The following is a 23,262-nucleotide window of genomic DNA, read 5'->3' as shown; positions in this document are numbered from 1 at the left end:
TTCCTGTTCTTAATCTCCTTCTCACTGCTGTTACAATTGTTTAGTCTTATGATTTTGTGTACTTGTATTGTTAGTAATAAAGCAGTTAGTAATAAAGACTTCAAATGTTCCATTTTGAAGATAAAGAGCAAGCTCCAGCTCAGAATCATAATTCAGCATATAGAAATGTGTTGTCTTTGTTAATTCTTATGTTTACAGTGTAAAGTGTGTTCTGTCTTACAGTGTATTTTTACAATTATTGTGACAAAACAATACTAAATAGGGACAGTCGACAAAAACAAAGTGGATAATATTTGTGTGCATGTGTGGGTGTATGCGTGCATGTGTGAGAGAGAGGGAGGGAGAGAGAGAGAGAAAGAGAGAGAGAGAGAGAGAGAGAGAGAGAGAGAGAGAGAGGAGGGCTTTGTTTTTGGCAGTATATCACCACCTAGTGTTCACTGGAGGATAGCTCAGACATTTTGTCTTGACATAGCAGAAACATGCAGGGACGGTCATAAGCGTTAATGATGATTACATTGTTTCATGTCCAAGCAACTTGTGCTAGTGAGCCAAAACAGGATTCTGAGTTTCCAAACTTGCATTAAACTATCATCAGTGGCTTAACACATAACGTAACCACGGCACAAAAACACTGAACTTTCTCTATCCATGTATGCTTGACAGTAACAGATTGTGTGGACTTTCTTCTCATGTAAAGAAGACGGACTGAAAAAACACCACTGCGACACACTAAGCTCTCTGTGCTACAGAGTGAAAACAAAAGTGAACTCAAACTGCTCCACAACTGAGTTGGAAACGGTAGAAATGCAAGTCTGATCACTTAGTGTTTCTAACAACTGAAAAACAGCTGTAACAGCTCAAAAGAGTAGTCTGCAGTAGTCTGCTGAATTAGGGAAAGATTCAAAAGCAGCTACTGTATATGCCCATATCTGAAGCAATGTTGACGCAATAAGTCATGATGTAGTGAATAGGCTACATGGGTAATTTCAAAACTTCTTGGAATCTGTCTTCAGCACCGTGAAAACCGAAGATTACATAAACTACACAAAATGCTAGCTATGTCTCACTCTTTTAAGAACTGTCTGTCCAGATCTGTAGTATAAATTCAGCTGTGCACACATAGCATACAGATTGTTGTTTTTTTTTTTTTTTTCTTTCTGCCTTTCAGTCGAAGGAATCCAGATCCAGATCCAGACTGTCAGATCGAGAAAGATTTGATCAAAGCCAACTTTTACTTACTAAGCATCCGGGTCAGCTTCTGTGTATCAAGGTAAACTTAGGTCAGATAACCTCTGTTTACAGCTGAATATTGCCTAAAATGAACATAGAACACAGTGCTGTGAGATGTGGGGGGCGTTTTCTGGTTTTATGATGCCATGTAATCCTTCCAGTAAAACCAGTCCACTCTAACTGCTGTAACTCCGCTCAATCTGAATGAATCAGAGTTTCCGAGCATCCTGCTCAAATGACCCCCCTCCTCTGCTTTCACACAAACACGCACTTATGTCCTCTCCTGAAGCCACCACAGCAGTCAGAGGTTCAGTCAGCGAGCTGCATAATACGCTGTAGCTCTTGGCTGCTCATGTCTGGAGCGAATTATCGTCCAACGGTGGCTGGGCTCGGCTGGAGGTTCTACCAGGACGCTGCTCTGCTGCCTCCTTCCTGAACTTTCCTATGCCTTTAATTCATACTTGCCCTTTCTCTCGTTTTATTCTTTTATTATTCCTGACCTCCTCCCCTCTTTTGCCACCTCATTTTTTCCAACCAAAAATCCAACCTTGCTGCACATTAAGCAGTGTACACTGTTGCAGACACATTAAAACTGATGCAATATATATATATATATATATATATATATATATATATTGCCTGCATTGCCTGCATTGCCTGAATCATGTGGTTATAGTCACTGTCACTGTTTACCCCTGCAATATTATATTATTTATATCACTTCACTTACTTTGAAATATTTTTTATATAATTTTTCAGGTCACATTACACTGCAATATTTTAGTTTTCTTATCTTGTATAAAACCTTGCACTGTTATTTATATTTATTTTTTACCACTTACTTTGCAATATTTCTTACAACAGTACTGTTTGTATATTTGTGTCTTATTTTCCTTTGTTGCTTGTTTATTCCTTGTTATTTGTGTTTCTGCCTTTCTATTTTTCAAATTCCGTGGTGTATATTACACTTTCTGCTGCTGTAACGGGTGAATTTCCCCATTGTGGGATAAATAAAGTATAATCTAATCTAATCTAATCTATATATATTTAAAACATTCAGACAAATGTGTCTGACATCGTGCTGCCTTCATTACACAGCAACCAGGATTTCTGTCACTAGTGTAACTGGCTCTTGATAAAATATACAATTATTAATTCAGCATTATCACCTTTGAATTCCATTACATTTTAAAAGCTAAATTTTGTGCTAAACAGCAAAGAGAAGAAAATTACTGACTAATGTTTAGTACAAGCTAGACACTTGATTTCTCTTTGCTGGAAAGACTTCAAGAGCAATTTGGTTGGTCGCTGGCTGAAAAAAATCAGTATGTCTTGCTCTTGAAAAGTTAACATACACAATAAAAAAGAAATCAGTCAAATTCAAAGAGATCTGGAATCCCTTTCTTGCATTTTTAAAGAACTGTGAAGTTGAAGACGCTCTGCTAACTTGAAGGTCCCTAACTGTCGATACCATAACCATGTGACGCTAGGCTGTGTGTGATTACATGATGTCGTTGTCCAGTTTTGTGTTTTGTTCTTACTTCTGTTTACTATTTATTTTTCCTTTGTGGTGGGGGGAGTGGATTCATTTATAGTTTGACTGTTTTGTTTGTTGAAGCTTTGTTTATTAAAATGGTTGTAAACTGTTAAAACCCAATAAATACATGTCTCTCTCTCTATATATATAAAAGAAAGATACATTTTGGGTTCCACCCAGTGTGTAAATACTTTTATCTTGACATAATTAAACAATAATTAAAAAGTAAATGCAATACCTACAGTAACAAACATGCATCACTTGTTTGTAGCAGTAGTCTGTGTGTAGTAGTTTTCTAAAATCTATTATTTCTTTAATTTATTGTAATATTTGTATTAGGTGGTTTTCTTCTTGGTGTCTCTCCTGGTGTCGGGGTTACCTGCTGGTCATCTCATGGGCTGATCACCGAGCTCATACATCACGTCTTTATTAGAAGGAAGTCATTAGGTTTCTGTGGTGACCCAGCCTTGACCCTGCTAGAGCTGCATTAAAATCCCAGACCCAAGGGTCAGTATAGGGGGGTGGGGCTTATACCGCCCATCAGCCAATCAGAGATAACCCAGGCATGCATCCAACGCTTTTGGACAGGTTTCAAGGTTTTTTTTGCATGTGTTAGTGCATGTGTGTGTGTGTGTGTGTGTGTGTGCGTGTGTGTGCGTGTGTGTGTGTGTGTGTGTGTGTGTTCTTCTGTTGTTGCAGGAGTTTGAGCCTTGCTGGCAGCTTGACTATATTTTTCCATTCACAGCCACATAAAACTACTCAGAGAACCCAAAACATCAAACACATTCATTCCATTGACAGGAAATCGTCCCCAAGTAGCACTTACTCTTTCACTTTCTCTGTTCACAGTTCTGCTTTAACCACACAATAAAATCCTGTTTTGAGGGTTCTGTGCATGCAACAGAGCTGAAGCAAGAGTATAATTTCCATTTCAACTTCTGGAAGAGATGTTTGTTGGAAACTGCTCAAATAAAGGACCATTTACTGACAAGAAGACAATTAATCTCTTTGTATTTCCTTTTCTAGAGTTTCTAACGTTGATTATAAAGTTCTGGACACAGACACAGGTTGGTGTTTTTTATTTTTATTTTATAATAAATTACTGGTGAACTAAGGCTCACCAGCTCTGGAGGCCATTCTTTGACCTCTGACCTCCTGGTAGAAGTTGGTTGTCAGTGTCTCTGTTGGGGATGATCGGTACTCACTTTCAGTGGATGAACCTATGTTGTACTCATGGGTGGGGCTGCCGGGGTGTTTGTTTGATTGACAGGAGTTATAATGTGGCGCCGGCCATCTCCTTACCCTCCATCTCCCCTCTTCACCTCTCTTCTCAACTTCCTCTGTCCGGATCCCCTTTCTGGAGGTCAGAGGTTATTCATTAGGTCGCCCTCCTTCCCTGATACCACACTCATACACTCACATATATGCAGTATAGGGCTCTGCCAGGGGTTGCAAGGGCAGGAGAGGGTTGACAGCCACCATCAGTCATTAAACCACCCCCAAAACCATTTTTGTACACACATACACACACTTACCAACTTCACCCCCAGGGGTATTAGTGTCCTCACATTGCCCTGAATGAGAGTTGCACTGACCGGTCACACTGATGACACCAACTGTGTTCCTCCACCCGTACTGACAGAGCTTGTGGAAGTGGTCACAAGTGGTGATTGAATTGGCAATCATTTTTGTGTCTACACTTAAAGTTTTGAGGGCGTATTTTAACTCAAACCACAATGTTTTCATAAAACCGACCAAGTTGTTGGCGAGAGCAAAACTGAAACATAAAGATGAAACTAAAATGTAATGAGGTGAAAATGGAAACATCTGGAAAAAACAGTACAAAACCAAACCTCCGGTACAGATACACTGAAATTCCACTGTATATGTACAGTAAAGAAGAAATTCACAAAGAAATGTAAAACTAAAACGACTCAATAAAGTACACAATTAAATAGGGAAATAAATAAACGGGGGAGTAATACAAAACTAAATAAGCAATGGAAGGCAAATTAAAATGGATTTATGTCAAATTTTAGAAATGAACTGGTGCTCTGAATGGCATGTAAATCTGCTTTATATGACAATACAGTGGCACTCAAAAGTATTTGCACACCTCACATTTCTGCATAAAAATGACTCTAACATCAGCAGATTTTCACTCAAGTCCTGAAAGCAGACAAAGATAAATAAGTGAAACAGAAATATTGTACTTGTGATTTATTTATTCAGGAAAAAGGTGCAAAAGTAGGTGAACCCTTGTTTCTGGTGTGAACCCCTCGTGCTGCATTGACAGCAACTAAACATCTCTGGTGACTTCTGATCAGTCTACAGCAGCTGGGAGGGATTTTAGCACATTCCTCAATACAGAACCGCTTCATTTCCGAGATGTTGGTGGGTTTCGTCACATGAACTGCTTGCTTCAGGTCCTTCCACAACACTTATATTGGATTAAGAGTCTCAAAACCCGACCAGACTAAACCATCCCAAAATCTTGTTCTTCTTCAACCATTCTTTTGTAGAATGGCTTGTGTTCTTGGGATCGCTGAATGACCCAGTTTCTTTTAAGATTCAGCTCACATACGAAATGTCTTGATTCAGAACTCATTTGTCCATCAACGAGGAGAAGCTTTCCTGGCTCAGATGCAACCAAACATGCGCAACCAAGGACATTACCAGCCCCGTGTTTAAAGGACAGAATGAGGTTCAGATGCTGGAATGCAACATGATACCTCTCATCTAAACCAAACTGTTGTACCTTGGCCTCACCCATCCATAAAACAATTCATGTATCTGAATATGCAATGCATACTTCTCCAAGCTGCTTACAATATCCTCTTTAATCATTATACCAGCTAACTCATATAGAGCAACCATTGTCACTTACAGTTTTATGCTCCATGCTCTTGTTTATATACATTATGTAGCAACATCAGCAATATATTGTACTTGTATCACGAGATTAGATTCTACATGTTGCAATATAATGTTGTAATTATTATTATTACACGTAATCTTTAGTCAGACGTATGTATCTATGACAGATGTATGTTTATCTCATTCCTCCTGCTGTTCTCTTCTCTCTCTTTTCTGTCTGTACCCGGCTGGCCTTAGGCAGATGGGTCCCTCCATACGAGCTGCGTTCTGCTCAAGGTATCTTTCTATTAAAAGGGTTTTTCCTTGCCACCATCACCTTAGTGCTTGCTCTGGGGGTCTCAGGCCGAGTGTTGTCAAGCGTCTTGAGTTGTATTATCTCTTTGTATTCTTAATGGTTCTCTCTAAGACACATCGCCTGGATGCACTGGGACGCATCATCAGTGTTGTGGGGTCAACAGGTGTTTCGGGTCTTGCAACAGACACCCTCGCCCAGACGACCCAGCCAAGGCTGATCTGGGTCGCCTGGGCGGGGGTGTCTGTAGCACTTCTTAATGTTTCTAAATAAAACGGAATTGAATGGAAAAAGATTTTCCCAGTAGTGTGTCCACATGGTGTTTAGCAAACTGCAGTTGGACAGAAATGTTCTCCTGATGGTGGATTCATGAACATAACAGCAACCAATGTGAGAGAGGCCTTTAGCTGCTTAGAAGTTACCCTGGGTTGGACACCCACTCCTGTGGAGGGTATCAGTCATCTTAAGTCTCCCACATTTGTTTTCAATCTGTCTGACTGTGGATTCTAATTTCTTTAGAGATGTTTTTGTACCTTTTTCCAGCCTGATGAGCAACAACAACTCTTTTTCTGATGTCCACAGAAAGCTCCTTGGTCTGTGCCATCACACACTTAACTTCCTTTTACGCCTTACAGAAATTAAAAATAATTTATGGACCCAAATATCATAAATATTCAAAGTAATGTTTTTTTGTTTTGTGCATGTTAACCACTGATCTTAAAGTGACTGTAAATGGGAAAGCTCTGACGCTTTTCACATTTAGTCATTTACACATTGTAGTCATGCTGTTTCCATTGCCTGATCAGCCACCTCTCCCACATCACACTGAGGTTAAGGCTACAGATAGCAACAAAAAAGAACATCTGACTTAGATACTGATCAAAGTATACAGAAAACTCTGATTTAACAACTACAGTTTCTATAGCCATCTAATCTGAAATACTGAAGGTAAATAGGCGTGATACCTCCGACTAGATTAATATTTACTGCATATTACTCAGTCGGTCATAACCTCCAGTGCACTTCCAATTTATAATGACTCTTTCTAATGGCTGGTTTACTGTCTGGTATTCCATCACAGACGGAGGTGGTTTCATATTAATTTCGAAAATCCTCAGTCATTCTGTTAGGACAGGGTAGCGTCATGGCAAAAACTGTTCCATTTGAGTGTTGAGAATTTGGATGTGATTCTAGGGAAAATGTCTGGAGCTGGGGTGGTTACTGTCATTGGTCTGTAATGCGGACCCAGAAGACTGTTGGTTTGGATGGGTTTGGATTGGTTATTCATTGCACTCTTCAAATTAAACCAAATCTGTCCATGTTTACCTGGTTTACACCAAATAAACATTCAAATCAGTCCACACCAAAAGTGATTTAATTTCCCAGAGAGTCCCTACAGTTATACAGTGTAACCAGATTTACGAGTAATTGTTAAGTGTGACAATCCTGCTGGCAATTGACTGCATGGCATGAAACTCCAACTAAGGCTACCAGTATAAAGCTTGACTCAGCATTAAGTTACACCTGGGAAAACTGTGGATGAACAACACACCATAACATTTACTGTAGGATAAGTTTTGGAAATGTTGGCGAACCAGGAAAAAAAGGAAAGCCTTGAGAGCACACAAAGAAAAATAATAAATGAATCACAAAGAAAACGGATCTCATGCAAGACAATTTTTAAAAAGTTTTCTTTCAGATTTTCAGGTTTCAGTACAAAACATTCCCATAAGGGCGATGTGGCTGCAGTACAACAGCCAGGCGCGTAACATGAAAGTACAAACCTCTGTGGCTGAAAAATGAAGCTAATGTGTAATGTCTAAACGTTTCCTCTGATGGACACTTGAGGCTGATTCTAAAACTGTGTCTAATGCCAAAGACTTTAACGTCCAACATGTTTACAGCCTGCTACAAAAAAGGTTTTGTCTATATAGCTAATTTCTTCATTCTTGAAAACTGAATGAAGGTGTGTTTTTTATATAACTCATCTGTTTAAATTATGCCATCTCACTGCCTGCATCAGCTCCCCTCATGTTATGAATTAGCTGGAGTGAGGCAGAATCAGGCAATTGCCGAGATGGTGAAGGCCATGGCCATCCACATTGAGCTTCAGAAATTGGTCTTCAGGGAACCTATGGCTGACGTCACAGTGGGTTCATATGGTGTACAGTATGTACAGTCGGTGGTATGATTACAATATGTAATAAACAGTGACAACACATAACTTGTGTTTATAGTTGCATTCACCAACACCTTTTCATTGCATAAACTTTTTAATGTTTTTGTTTAAATATGATAAATGCCACCTCACCATCATTGTCCTGAATAATAATGTATCCCCAACGACAGTTAAAAAGAAAACTTTCACTCTGCAGACCTACAAACCTTGCAGTCAGAAATCAGAAGGTGAAAATATGTGTTTAGTAGGGTTAGTTGAAGATATTATTAAGGAAATTACAAAGCACTGTTTCAGAGCACTGTGGCAACAATAAAGTTCCCATGTTGCATGATACCCATGGTGCTTCCTCATATTCCAGCTAATGTTTAAGTCTTTAAACCATATCTGACCTACTGAACCTAAATTTGCAACATTTTTTTGTAATTTTCCAATGTCATGCTTATACTTTCCATGTAAATTGGAAACAACAAACATTGCCAGCTGGAGTTGCTAATGTGCACGTGCAAAGTCTCCAGTTCAGAAGCAGTCAGGAAAGTTCATTCAGCTGCACACTTATTGGTTAAAGTATTACTGGTGTGTATTCACAACTTGTACAGCTACAGGTAAACTTTCTGAATGTCCAAACAAGTCTTATACTTCTGAAAACTTTTCCCCAGTCATTTTTATTAGTTTGTCATCAGGCTATACACTCACACACACATTATTCACTCTGCCACGTCATAAAGAAGCACAACCTGCACGCTTCTTTTTGAGCAACCTTGAGTGACACACTTCTGACACTTGAAGTATAGTCTTTCCTTCTGCCACTGTCTTCTTCTTCTTCTAAATACGCCATAGTTCAACAGTGTTGCATTGTCTGGAGTCAGTGTGACAGTTTGATGAGCCATTAGTCGACATAATTTATCTGTGTGTTCGCCCTGCCTGCAGACTCTCTGTCTCCTGTGGGGCGGCGTGCTTTCGCTCTAACTGCTGCAAGGGCCAAAGCCCAAGGGTTGTCACGCACACACACATGCATGCATAAACATGGAGTCATGCACCCGTGACGTAAAATATATATTACCGTGTTTGCCAAGCATGAGTTGGCATCACAAAGGACAGACTTACCAAGTACTAAAAGTTCAAAGATTATGTAAAGTGATGAGCTGGCAGGTCAATGCATCATCTTTGTGTTTCACAAAGACTGACCTTTTTTGATTTATACTTTTCCACTTCTACAGTATATAGTACTCTCTCTGTTTGTTGTTTCTGTGTTGATCTAATGCACCAGGACTCACAAACAAAAGACGGTCTTGGACACTAACATAATAACATACAAACAGTCATGTTTCTGAATAATTCAAATTTTGTGTTAAACATTTCTTCTTACTACATCTCCCTTTAACCTAAAGTCCAATACAACCTCTGAATCTTTCATGTTTATAGTTGTTTTAGGGTGGATTCCTCTGTTGGACAATTATGCCTGCTTTGAAAGGAAATAAATAAGGGAGTTGCCAAATGGGGCTTAGACCAAAGATAAGAAGCATCTAGTCTGTGCTAGTTACATTTTGGATTAGGCCTAACCTCTCTGAAAAAGGTTAATAGTCGTCAACACAATACTCACTCTTTCAAGCTCACAATGCACATTCTTCCACAGGTACTGCCCTTCATTTTTGTACACCACCTGCTGTAGAGTTAAGCATAACATCATCGGCATCTTGTGTTTTCACAGTTTCGCCTCTCATAGTTCTCACTGAAGGGAGAGGCGAGGGGCTTTCTGTCTGGGCGGTGGGCAAACTTCTAGCTCGATAAGAAAGGTGAGAGGTAAACATTGACCTGAGTCCTATCGTTGCTTGTCCAAGTCCATCTTTCACTGGACAAACTATGCAAACAGCAGGGATGCACTGATAACTCTCTTTCACTCCGAGCAGTAAACTTTAAGTATCGTCTGATAAAGAAGGGCCGTGCCCCAGGCGTCACAATTTCTACCTTCTTTTAACCTCGTCTTCTTGGGCCAAAATAATTCACGTTAATAATTTTTCTTTTAAACAGTCAGTATGAGCCCAAATACTTTTATTACTAAGCATTTGATTTTAGCAAAACACCTGACAGAGTGCCTGGGCTGTTGCAGGCAAGGTTTTATTTTATTTCACTCTGTGAAATTCATATTTCTGCTGAACTGAATTTGCCACCAAATATGTATCGTCCCCTTTGAGTAGTAAAAGTGAAACCAGCATGGTGGGTTATAGAGCTGCAAGAGGAAAGAAAGCTGTGCTGCCTGAACGGTCACTGATAAGTTTGTAGCCTAAGAGATGAGTTAAACAGCTCTTATAGCACACATGTGGAGTTCTTTGAATTTCAATTTCAATTCAGTTTCAATTTTATTTCTATAGCGTCAATAACAATACAAATTGTCTCAAGACACTTTACAAAACCTGGTCTGAAACCCCGAGAGCAAGCCTGAAGGCAACGGTGGCAAGGAAAAACTCCCTTTTAACAGGAAGAAACCTTGAGCAGAACCCAGCTCATATGGAGGGACCCATCTGCCTAAGGCTGGCCGGGTAGAGACAGAGAAGAGAGAGAAGAGAACAGCAGAAGGAACGAGATAAACATTAATCTGTCATAGATACATACATGAATGATTGTACAAGAAGTTTAAAATTAATAGCTTTTGTTGTATTTCTTTTCTGGTAATTGAAACGTCCAAGTCAGCACTGTTGGAAAAAATGGATAGCATTGGCCTTTGTGTGGTCATCCACTACCCCAGCCTCAAAGGCTTATCACCAAGGTGGTCTACAAGGACATGGTGGACAGGAAGAGGATCTCAGTGCTCACCATTTGGACAGTAATGATGAAGTCGTCGCTGCTGTGGACCACTATCCTAATGTGCAAGGACCTGACTTTAGAACCAATAGATCTGCATGCCCCATGAAGTCTCTAAATGCTGGAGGGGACTATGTTGAAAGATGTGCTAGGTTTTGCTTCTTCCTTAGGCCTCTAATGAATCACTCGTCGTATATTTTAGATCAGCAAAGCTTTTGACTTTGACGCTACAGATCACTGTGCACACCTAATCATCTAAACTCAAAAACTTTAAAACTCAATTAAAAACACATCTTTTTAGCTTAGCTTACCTGTCAGCCCCCTGATCTCTACTTGCACTGCCTCTTTTATTTTATTTTATTTTCCCTGTTTTTATCTGTCTTTTTTTTTCTCTAAAATTGGTCTTCACTTTGTGCTCAGTGTACTATTGTGTGTCTCTGAGGGTGTTTTATGTTTTATGTTCCTCTGCGTCTTGCCATTCTATGTACCGTGTATCCTTGTATCCATGTCCACCTTATGTTATGTCCTTCCTTGCCTATACCTAATTTGTACAGTGTCCTTGGGTACCTTGAAAGGCGCTTTTCTAAATAAAATTTATTATTATTATTATTAGTATTATTATTAAATAGCAGGCGTGGTTAATTTGCATTCATTTCCACATGATTAATCCTTTGGACTTTGACAGTAATGGGATTTCTCATTTGGTGTGGCCAGTCCAGGTTCTAATTTTCACTCTTCCTGTGAACTACGTCTCCGTCAACTAACGTAATCTGAATAGTCTCAATAATATTAAAAACAAAAGAAAAAAGGACTACATTTACCTTCTGAGATCTCATCCCTTCTTATATTGCACCAATAAAAAAATCACCCATTCAGTGAAATGTTATATATGAACAAGCCTAACTGGGCCAAATTGGTACACATTCATTGTCCCTTGAAGATGAATCCTAATAACTGATGGGTTGTGACTTCCCCGTTGCACCATCAGCAGGTGGACAGTTTTGGGCCACACTGAAAAGTTTCAGGTTGTAAATGAATTGTGGAATTCTTACTCAGTATGAGCTTTGGTTAAGCTCCTTTACGGCTTCACAAATCAGCTAGCAGACTCTCATTTCGGAATATATGACTACTGTCGCATACTACTTGTTTACAGTACAAAATACCAACAACACCATGTCAAGAATGTTCTTTGAGAATATTCTTTCAACAGGTGTAACTTATGGCCCCAGTGGAAAGAAAAGAGGGAGGGGGAAGCAAACGAAAAAGAAAGACTGAAGCCGTAAAACCACAGAAGAAGGTTTTACTTCAAACAAGAGTGGTAAGGCAACACAAAACGACCCTCAATCTGTCTGTTAATGGGTAACTGGATCAGCACACACTCAGCCCTGACCCTCCTACATGAGCTTAATGCAAACCTGTAAGCAAACAGATGGATATGCACATAAAAATACATTTGTACACAACAATATCACCAGAAGAGTGAAACGGCCACTGCACAATATCATTTTCCAATTATGTAGCTTCACAACCCCACATTCTCTAGTTAAATACGACATATGATTGCTTGAGTATGATCCAACAGCATCTTAAAGCTGCAAGCAGATGAAAGCTGGATACAAGTGTCATATTTATCTAAGGCTTTGGTTAACTGGTTTTGCTGTGCTGTAACATCTACCCCATTGTTCACATTTCCACTTTCTGGAAAATAAAATCATCATGCACTTATCGCCTCAAGCTACAGACATGTTTTCAATGTCCAGCTTTCAAGTGGGCGTAGATTTTAGCCAGTAACACCTCCATTACCGTAAGGCCACATTGAGCAGTTTAAACTTTGGAAAACAACTTAAGCAAAAACGTGTTTTTCTTTTGCCTAATCAAATAATTCAATTGCTTTTATTTTCTCTCTGAATATATTGTGCTTCTTAAAACTGTGATATAATTAGTTGAATGTTTCTGTGTGGGTAACTCTGGTAGTGGGGGCTGATACAACAAGGCAACAATGCTAGCTTGTTCACAGAGAGAAAGCCCAGATTGAATTAATGATCAGTTCCATTAAGTGCTCAATAAGTCATGAGAGTGAACGGGAAATTCCCTCAAGACAGCCGTCATAAATACATATGTGCTTTCCCTACTGTTATATTTCAAGATATCCGCTCGGAAATAAAATGTCTAGAAGTACCAGAAGATTGTCATGAAATTTACTGTGATTATTCATTCTTTTCTCAGAAGGTTACACTCTTTATTTTCGAGGTCTTTTAATATTGCTTGTGTTTCTGAAAGGCTCTGAAATAACTAAGAGTCATTTAGTTATTCCGACTTGAAGGAGACTTGTTTTGCAAATTTTCCCACAGGCTTCTTCGGGATTTGCATGTGACTGTTTTTTTTTTTTTTTGTCTTGTTTTTTTTTTTTTTGACATTTTTATTAATCCTTTAGGAACCAAAAGTTGTAATTAACCTTTTTATAGACCGTTGTGAAATAGTGCCACACTCAGCTCAAAATATCCTTAAATACGGTAGAAATATTTATATCTAAGAGAACGGGTCTATGGAGAAAATTTTTCTATATTTTTTTATATTGCACAAATTATAACCTCTATGGAACGGAAGCAGTTTGATTTTCTTTCATAGAATGCACATGTTTTTGTATCTGCTTATTGAGTCTTCATTGGGACAGAGCAACATGAAACATTCTCATTTGTGCACCCTTATGTGGGTTTCACTGGATTTACAACACTGGTACAAGACACACGGTTGGCTTCACATATACAACTCCTTAAACACAGTTTTATTACATAGTGATTGCAGAGAACATGTATGCGTTTGCAAACAGTGTCCACCAACCAAACACGAAGTCAGGATATTGAATTCCTCATTGACTCTCACTGTTAATAAGGCAGAACGTTTCCTATAAATCACAGTCCAAAACGCATCAGCCGCCTGCTATGTGGCTCTATAATGTTTGACTAGAGCCGTAAACGAAGCCAACTTTGTCAGGTTAGTGGGGGAGACATATATCTTAATATAGGCTGCAAAAAATAGGCTGCATCTTAGTAGGCTAGCAGTTCAATCCCTGGAACATGCCACACGCCAACGTGTCCTGTCCTGAATGGGTAGATTTATCACTATGACTGTAAAGCGCTTTGAGTACCAAACAGGTTAAACAGCGCAATATACAATCAAGATCATTTACCATTCACATTCTGAAGCTGAAGATCTGAAGAGCATCTAAAGTGCTAGATGGATCTCCATTTAGACATGCAAGTCAAAACATTAATTAGTTTAAATTAACCTAACTTTTTTTTATTTATTTCTTTTTTTTTTTTTTTCATTGAACACAAACAACAGAATTACTTACAGGACAGGAACAAAACAGTTGGTACAAAACATCTACAAAAACACGGGAGGATATGTAATCCGTGTGTGTGTGTGTGTAAGGGTGTGCTGTGTTGTGTGGGTGCATAGTAAAACTGGTAAACCTGGAAAGTATATGTATGAATGGGAGAAAAAGGAGCGATGAGGGAAGAAATAAACAAGTGAATAAATAATAAAAGCATGAAAGTGAGACAAAAACTATAAAGAACACATTTGTGAAAGATATAGTGGTAATAGTATAGTAATAGTATAATAATATGACATACATGGCATAATACGAAAGTGGTGATTATTATGGTATGGATATGAATCATGGATATGGATGATTGACAGACTGCCAAAGTAGTAACAAAATCATTTGTCCATGTACACAATTTAGAAGTGATTTCAAAATCTGTGGAACACAAGTAGTTTAATATAAAGGTTTACAAAGTCACTTCCATTTAGAATAACAAAACTAACCCTTACGTCATAGTGCAAGTAGTGCGCTGGTTAAAAGAACTTATCATCTTGTTTTCTAAATGATACAAGTTGGATTTTTGGTACTAACAAGGAGATTGTTGAAAAGATGAAAATAAAGTCAATTTTATGAAAGACAATTTCCTGGATCTCTATTCTGCCCTGGGAGAACAAGCAGTCATCATAAAGTCTGTGTCTCCATCTGCTGGGGAGTCAGTGCAGTCTGTTTTATTAGAGCTGCATGTCACTGAGGCGTCACAATGGCATTTAAATTTAGATACTGTTTAATATACTGTCAGATGCAGCAGAAGTAAATCCGGTAATTTCGGTTTAGCAAAAGAGCATGTGTGAGATGTAAGTTTCTACTGGATATTTTTAAGAGTACACTTTCAGTGAGTGCATGAAAGAACTGAAATAAACCAAACAAATTAAATGTCACAATGCATTCAGATTTTGTTGAAAATCTAAATAAAGAGTTTATGTTTAAAATTCTGAGCAAATGAATCCGATCAAAACTCAGCTGAAACCTTTTCCAGTGATGTTACTTATAAAACTGATCTTAGCCAGGCCGATTCTAACAATACAGTATCTGAGCTTTAGTAGGAGTTATTGGACCCTCTAAGGAAAAGTAGGGTTGACTGCACATAACCAATTTAGCAACCATACAAGCAAACTCTGGAAAGTCCACCAAGTCTTCTGTGTTCTTGTCCAGATCTTCCAGGATTTCTTCAACCATTTGAGTGCCCCTGACGGCCTTCACAAACAGAAAGGAAACAGGAATGGAAGCAGTAAGTACTGAGCAGACCCAAGCCTCTGAACAGAGAGAACATAAAGACATAAGTACCTGCAGGAGTTCACGGACCTCCTCATTCAACAGCATCTTCACCTCCCTTTTAGTCAGGTGTAACCTGTAACCATCACTTGTACTGTACGTCTCAAACACTTCAAGGGCCATGTTCATGGCTGTGTCCAGTTTACCCATGTTCACTCCTTTGTTAAATTTCTGTGAGAAGACACAATAAAATAGAGAAACAAAAAAAAAGGGTGTGGAAAAGTTTTCATTTTTACAGCCAGTTTTTCCTACAGGGAATTTTCTTTTTACAAGACTCAGCTCAAAATTGTACTCACCTCTACTGCGAAGCTGTTAAGGAAGAACTGAAATGACTCTCACCTTCATATCTTCATTACTTTTATAGAGCGGCCTGCTGAGATAGAATCAGGCTCTATCTGATGAGGCCAGGAGTTGGGGAGTGGTTTCATCTGCCCTTGCATATCTGCAGGGTCAACACAAGACAAACAGCCATTCACGTTCACATGGACATGCTTAGTGTTTAAAATGTGGGAGGAAGATGGTCATACAGTCATACTCACAGGAAAGTCCCAGCTGGCCATAACCTTTTTGCTGTGAGGTGACAGTGCTAACCACTGCACCACCAAGCCATCTGTAGGTCTGAAAATCATGATGTTGTTGATGTTCTGGTGCCATTTGAGGTAACAGGGTGTTAGAGATGGTAAAGCATGATTAGGGAAGAACTGATAAGAAGATAGATGTCTCAGTCTGTTATAAACGCAAGTGTTATGATAGGCTGTTCACCCTCACTCATGCTATGCAATGACAGCATGGTATGATGAACTCACAATTCAAGTTTAAGTCTATGCTTCAGTTAAAGCATGAGTAAGCAACTTTTTATTCAGCAGTGCAGTGAGTAAGTAAACAAAATAAGTTAGCAGGAGCCTAGTAGCAAGTAGAAGTCTGAGGTTTGAAATACTGCACATTACTGTTTGTCAACACTGTTTTTTGTAAAATTGCCATCCCATCCAATGAACCATGCAGGCGGCAGTGAGTACGAGGGAAGCTGTACACTTTAGATAAGTTATCACATTGCACAGCAGAGAAAGCGTCACATGCAAGAATTTTCAGTTGTCACTCTTTCAGTTATCCTCTGTTAGGACAGATATAGAAAAGTCATGACGTTCATACCATTCTCATTTGACAAACATCCAAAGACAACACACATTGAACCGTCAACTATGCTTAACATCACTTGCTCCCACCTGATGGTAGCACAGTAGACTTTGTCAGTATCTGCATAGTTGGCTGTCATTTCCTCTTCATAACAAAAGAAGCTTTTTGACTTTGCAGGTCCACATTTCTGCATATTGTATTGTGTGTGATCGCTTGGAGCACTGTTCAACCTTAAATGCTTCTTTGCCCAGTTTGTATTAACAAAAGGCTTCCTCTCTGCAACCCTATATGCAGGATGACTGTGCTGCAAGGCTCTGGGTGGATTCATTCATTTTTATTTATTTTTTTTTTACTGAAATCTCTTTTATTTTTTGAATAATAAAAAATCATAATGTAATTTACTGTAAACACAGTCATTTACTATAAATAGATTTTTTGGTGTTTGCCTACTGTTCTATCCCGCATTTGTTCTTACAGTATATCCATCTTGCATGATCTGTTAACCGAAACATGTTAAGCAATCCAGAAATTTATTTGGTGCTGCAATCATTTATGCTGAAAGTGAAACAAAGACTATACTTCTACAAAGAAGTCATGTGCTTCAACAGTCTTTATGCGCTGAGCCAGTAAACACTAGACCGAGATATAAACACGTGTTTTTCTTCAGTTGTATTTTAAACAATTTCCTTGAAGAATTAATAAAGTGTTCTGATTCAGATTCTAATTCTGATTCTAATTTTGATTTTAAATTGTTCAGATGGAGATCACTTTGTTCAGACTGGTTAGTGTCTCATTAATCACCTCATGTACAAATTCAGGGCCATATCTATGCAAAGGCAAGACCGATTCAGACATTTCAATACATAAAAAACAGCTTTTCCTTATTGCCTCACTAGTCTCTTGTTTTATCTGCAGCCTTATGGCCTTCCTTCCTTTGACATGAATAGTCATAACCTGAAACGCCATTTTCATTTTAGAACTAAATGGGAAGAGCAGAGTTTTTGAGTGAGAAATCCACAAGCAGATTGGGAGGAAGATATGACATCAGGACTAGCAGACTGTCATAATTTACCACCATTAGACACTGGGTGGTGGAAAAGTTTGCACCTGCTGTTCTTCTACTTGTTGACAAGTCTTTTATTTTAGATCTTTGTGATTGTTATTTAAATCCGGAATGCATTTAGATTTAAACCTGTGAAATTGTTGACTTCAAATAGTGTGAAAGAGGGGGACAGATTTCTGTAACACGTAAAATGTTTTGAAGGAGATTACCTCACTTGATGAAATATGTGAAAACAAACAGTATATGTTACATCTTTAGCAAGGTGAAAGGACTAAAAGAAAAACATGCATAGTAATGCATAGTCGATATTTAAATTACAGTTAGAATTGAGTCAAACATTAGCAACTGTAGTCTAATTATCTCTGTAACTTTATCAGTTATGGAGTTTTAATTCAATGTAAAATAACAGAATTTTGGTTTCATTCAGCTCCCACAGAATGAATTGCAATCAGAACAATTCCTGATCAAGCTCCTGGATGTCTGCCTGACCATCCTTTTTTTCGTCCAGGCCAGACATACCCTAATGAAACCTGTTGTGTATGGTAATTTAGAGGCACTCTATACCTGATTTAAAAACTTATTAAACATGTATTTGAGTCAAGAATCATGTAGTACTGCAATCTGAATTCAACTGGCACTAAATTAGAGAGCAAAGCTTTAATAACCCTGAGCTGCAATTTGGCTTACAGATAGCAATCAGTGCTTCATGATGCCTGTTTACAACCTGCCGCACGCTAATACTGCACCTGCATTTGAGCTGCTGCACTCATCCATAAGTCAACAACATAACTGTGACGCTGAAGGAACTTTCACTGTAGCAGGTCAGTCCAACTTTAGTTTTTATCAGACTGTTAAATGTCCAACCAGCGGCAATAACACATTGGATCATATATACTGCAATGGAAATAATGCTCACAAAGCAGCGTCATGTCCTCACGTAGGACGGTCAGATCATGTCCCTCTGTTGATATTGCCAGTATACAAACCACTCATTAGTAGAGCTAAGCCAGAGGGGAAGTTAGAGCGTGGCCACAGGGAGAAATGGCACAGCTAAGAGACTGTTTTGAGTGAACTGACTGGAGCCTTTATATGGCCACAGATCTGGATCAGTATACCTAATCAGTATTGACATACACTGACTTTTGTTCTGAAAAGTTAAGAAAATCACTGAGTTTCAACATTGTGAGGAACATGCCAAGGCTCAGGGATGCTGTTTCCAAAGCCAACAATTCCACATCCCATAGCCTATCAAGGGGAGAACTTAAAATAAATCAAAGAAGCAAAAAACAAGACTATCATTAGCAGAGGACCTATACAGGTTCTTTGCCCTCTTTGTTGCAGGTAACCTTACTAGTGCAAGGGACAGACTGCCACCAGATCACCAAGGACTGATTCTGAACACAGATGGGGTCAGGAGGACACTGCACAGCATCAACTGGAGAAAGGCACTTGATCCAGATGGTGACCCAGGTAAGGTTCTTCAAACATGTGCAGACCAGCGCCCTAGTGGCAGCTGAGATAGAATCTGGCTCTTCTAGCTGATGATGCCATCTGTTGATGCCAGATGCAACCAAACATCATCAGATGGCATCCGTTTGGTTTCATGATGAATTTGTTTGTGGTTCTGATACTCTGAAAATAGAACTGTCTGAGAAAAGTGAATTTTTCTTTTTAGATGTGTGTTTCACCTGCATTCATTTACAGGCTGATGGTGAAGCATGATTAGGGAAGAAGTAAAGATAAGATCTACATCTGTTAAAAATACAATGCTGAGCATGTTAATTCTGCCCTTTGTGCTCACTCATCTAAGAATGACACCACAGTATGCACTCACCAACAAGAAGCACACGCTTTAAACACTCGATTCCACTCTGTCACAAAAGCATGCAAAAGACACCCAGAAGCAGAAGAGATTTATTTTAATTTATTTTAATCTTGGCAGGTAAAGATGAGGCTGAAGGTGACAGTTGGAGATAGATGGTTCAGGCCAGGCCAGGAGTAAGTGGCAGCTGAGGTGACAGGTGATCCTGGAACATAGAGAAGGTCAGGTTACAAAAAGTCAAGCGCGAATCAGAGACTAAATCTAAATCTTAGATGATGAGGATCTGCGATTTACCTCACAGGTAGACACGTGAACAGGCGACAAGTAGATGAGAGATCAGGGTGGATGGAGCCTGAAGGATAGATAGGTATGCGGGCTGATTGCAGAGCAAGAGCTGATTGTGTTGTCCTGCCCAGAGACTCACACACACACTCTCACTCAGAGGTAAAACAAAGAAAAAAGACAAAAGTTGGGGAGAGAACACAGAGCCATGACACTCTCTCAAGAAATTAAGTACTAAATTGAGATGGGTCTTTTTAAAATACTTTAATCTCACCGTTTCTTTTCACATGTAGCATCTCTAGTAGTAGTACGATTGTCTCATTGAACGTGCTAGACCATTAATATGCTGTAATGGTTTATTAGCTGTATTAGGCTTTTCCAGTCTGATCCTTTGGTCCAGTCCAACAGATGGCAACAACTTGCCAAAAATGGACCAGTGCAATTATATTCTGAAACAGTTCTTGAGAACATGTACCGTAACTTCTTCTAAAGAATACCAGATAACATTCCTGGTATGTAATCAGAATATCCTACAGTGCCAGTATCCACACCCAAGTCAATAATCATCAACTGCCACGAATAAAGTTTTTTTTTTTTAAGTCAGAATTTAGGATTATAAATATAAATATACACTGTATTTGAAATGTAATGTATTGGATATTTTTATTTACTTACCTAATTCACTCTCATAGTCAAAGCTATTAACCAATAAGAGGATATGAGAGCTTGAAAACAAGCAAAATAAAATGTAATTAAAGGCATTGGCATACTAAACTGTCGCTCTAGTAATTTTAACACATTCATTTGGATGTCCACGTGTTCAGAGAGGTCAAAGGAGTGTGGTGGCTTTGAACAAAAGACAAAATAACAGCTTCAGTTCCCTGTCAGAAAACGCTGCCTGAAAGCAGAGAAAAGTGCCCGTACTCCTATCTGCTTCTCCCAACTGGGATAACAGGCACAGACAGACTAAGTACCTCATACAGCTCCACTATAAAGAAACCAGACTATGGCTTTAGTGTTAGTTGAATGTGAGCTGCTTTTTACCTGCCACTTGCAGACTCTTGAGGGCACTATTGTGTGCGTATATAGAAACCACTTACATGCCTGTTGACTTTCTGCTCTGTGGGGCCTGGTTTTGCATTTAACAGTCTCTACTTACAGTTGCAGTATTACAACACCAGCGTTTGTGTTTCTGATAAGTTTTAGCACAAGTGGCTGTCAGACAAGCTGCTGTTAAATAACTAAAGATGCTTCATGACTTTGTCTATGTATTGAAGATGATGTAGCAGCAGTGCGAGATGAGCATTGTAACACTGGATTGAGAGGAAAAGATGATATAAGAACCTGGCACTGGCTGGCACTCAAGGTTTCCTTGATTTATAGAGACCAATACTTGCAAATTTGTGTCCTCTTAAATTAAAACCACTTGGTTTCAAAGTGTCTAAAAGAAATGTTTTAATTTGCGCTCGCTTTGAACAGTCCAACTTGGACACTCAGCATTAAAAGTGACACAACAGCTTTACTGAGAGGAGGCTTTTAGACCAAAACATAAAATAATTGAATTTTGGAATTGGTTCATGGTGCTGTTTACTTGTTACAAGATACATCTAAAACCTTAATATTTGTGACAGAAAGAGCACTGCCACCATGTGTAAATTAAAACATTGATTAAACTTTAAAGAGTAATGGTCCTCTTTGAGTATTCGTTTGAACAGCAGTTTTCAGCTGAGCATCAGTGAACTAACAAGAACAAAACAGAAAACCAAACCAAAGAAAGGTTTTTGTCTCCCAAGATTACCAGAACTACTGGTAGCAACACTAAAATGGTAAAATGGTATTTAGGCAACAGCATGGCATTGGCAAGCCTTAAATATTTTGAACTGTGTGCATCATTATAAGACAAAAAACACCAAGGTCAGTTATTTTCTATCCTTTGTTTTTCCTTTATTGAATAACAGAAAATCTATTTCTGTCGTGCTATGGGAATCATTTCGCCATAGAAGAAGAAAAATATAGAATGTCACCTTTCTTTATGTTCATTTTGTCAACTACAGAAGGGATTACAAAAGTTTGGGACTTGTTTCTAGTGTTGGTGTTAATCTATAAAGCCGTCTATTCTCATAGCTTGTGACAGCCTGTTGTTTTCAAGAATGCATTGGATCACTTGAGAAAGCTGAATAATATCTTGCAAGTTCAGGATAATTCCTAAGAGCCTCACTGGAAGGACAGTTGCATTTGCAGCCTTCTCTGCTTCCACCTGGTGGTAGCAATGTACATGTTGTCAGTAAAGTAGACAGATCGGTCTCATCTGCCATTACGACACTGGAGTATGCACTTTGGTGGAGTTTCCTCATAAATGGCGGTCTGTCACACTTTCTCTTTTTCAGTTTTATGACTGCAAGAACCTGTATCGAGTTTCCCCAGACTGTATTGTGTACAGTCCTACTGAGGGCCGAGTTTCTTAAATGCTTCTTGGCCCAGCTTGTGTTAATACAGAGACAGATCATATGAGGCAACGCATATGTAGGCAGGACGACTGAGCTGTGAAATTGCTTACATAAATGCAAATGTATTAATTTCTCTTATACTCAAGGAAAAAAAAAAAAAAATCACTATATTCAGTCTGCAACCAGTCACTTAAGCAAATATACTCAAACAAAACCTTTGACTTTGCCATTATATCCACACTAAATAATCTGTTGAAATGATAAGAAATTCCGAAAATAAGTTGGTGCTGCCATAATTTATCCTGAAGGTTTTAGCATCTATAAATAAAGCTGAAGACAGAGTGATTCTTCTTCTATATTTCTATTTCACAGGAACTGTGGGAAAAAATACAGGCAATTTTAAGATGTCATTAATCAACTACGCAAATATAAAAACCAACTCTGAGTCAAATGATCTGCAAACTATTTGATTAACTACATAAAAACCCTTTGCCTTACTGCCTCACTAAATGTCTCCTTTATATGTGGATTTACAGTCTTCTTTGATACGAACAAGCCATAACGTGTCTGATGAAAGAAAGCTTTTATCTCTGAGCCTCCAGGACTACCATCATTTAATGTGCTTGCCCACTGTTTTCATTTTAGAACTAAACGGAAGGAGCAGAGCTATTTGGTTTGGAGGAAGGAATGATGTCAGAATCAGCCGACTGGCATAATTTACTACCACTGGATACTGGGTGCTGCACAAGTGTGCACTTGTTCTTCCACTTGTTGTATTCTACATCTTAATGATATTTGTTTAAATCGATACCAATACTCAATACATTAGGATCTAAACATCTGAAATTGTTTCACTTTAAATTCTGCAAACATTCCTGTGGACAGCTTTCTGTAATATGAACTTATAAAGTCTTATGAAGTCGTTTTAAAACAATAA

At 38.7% G+C, this 23,262-nt stretch overlaps 1 long non-coding RNA gene across 1 annotated transcript; it reads right to left on the bottom strand.

Moving 5' to 3' along the window:
- Window positions 1-14,188: 14,188 nt before the first annotated feature.
- LOC311497444 lies at window positions 14,189-16,263 on the bottom strand. The gene is made up of 3 exons (XR_014699382.1): window positions 15,874-16,263; window positions 15,590-15,748; window positions 14,189-15,499 (listed from the first exon to the last, which is right to left on the bottom strand). It is a non-coding gene; the product is annotated as an uncharacterized lncRNA (long non-coding RNA).
- Window positions 16,264-23,262: the final 6,999 nt, after the last annotated feature.

The sequence above is a fragment of the Chelon labrosus genome (genome assembly GCF_963514085.1).
Source record: "Chelon labrosus genome assembly, chromosome: 12".
Lineage (NCBI taxonomy): Eukaryota > Metazoa > Chordata > Actinopteri > Mugiliformes > Mugilidae > Chelon > Chelon labrosus.
Note: the sequence above shows the minus strand (reverse complement) of the source record. Positions and strands in the feature narration are given on the sequence as shown.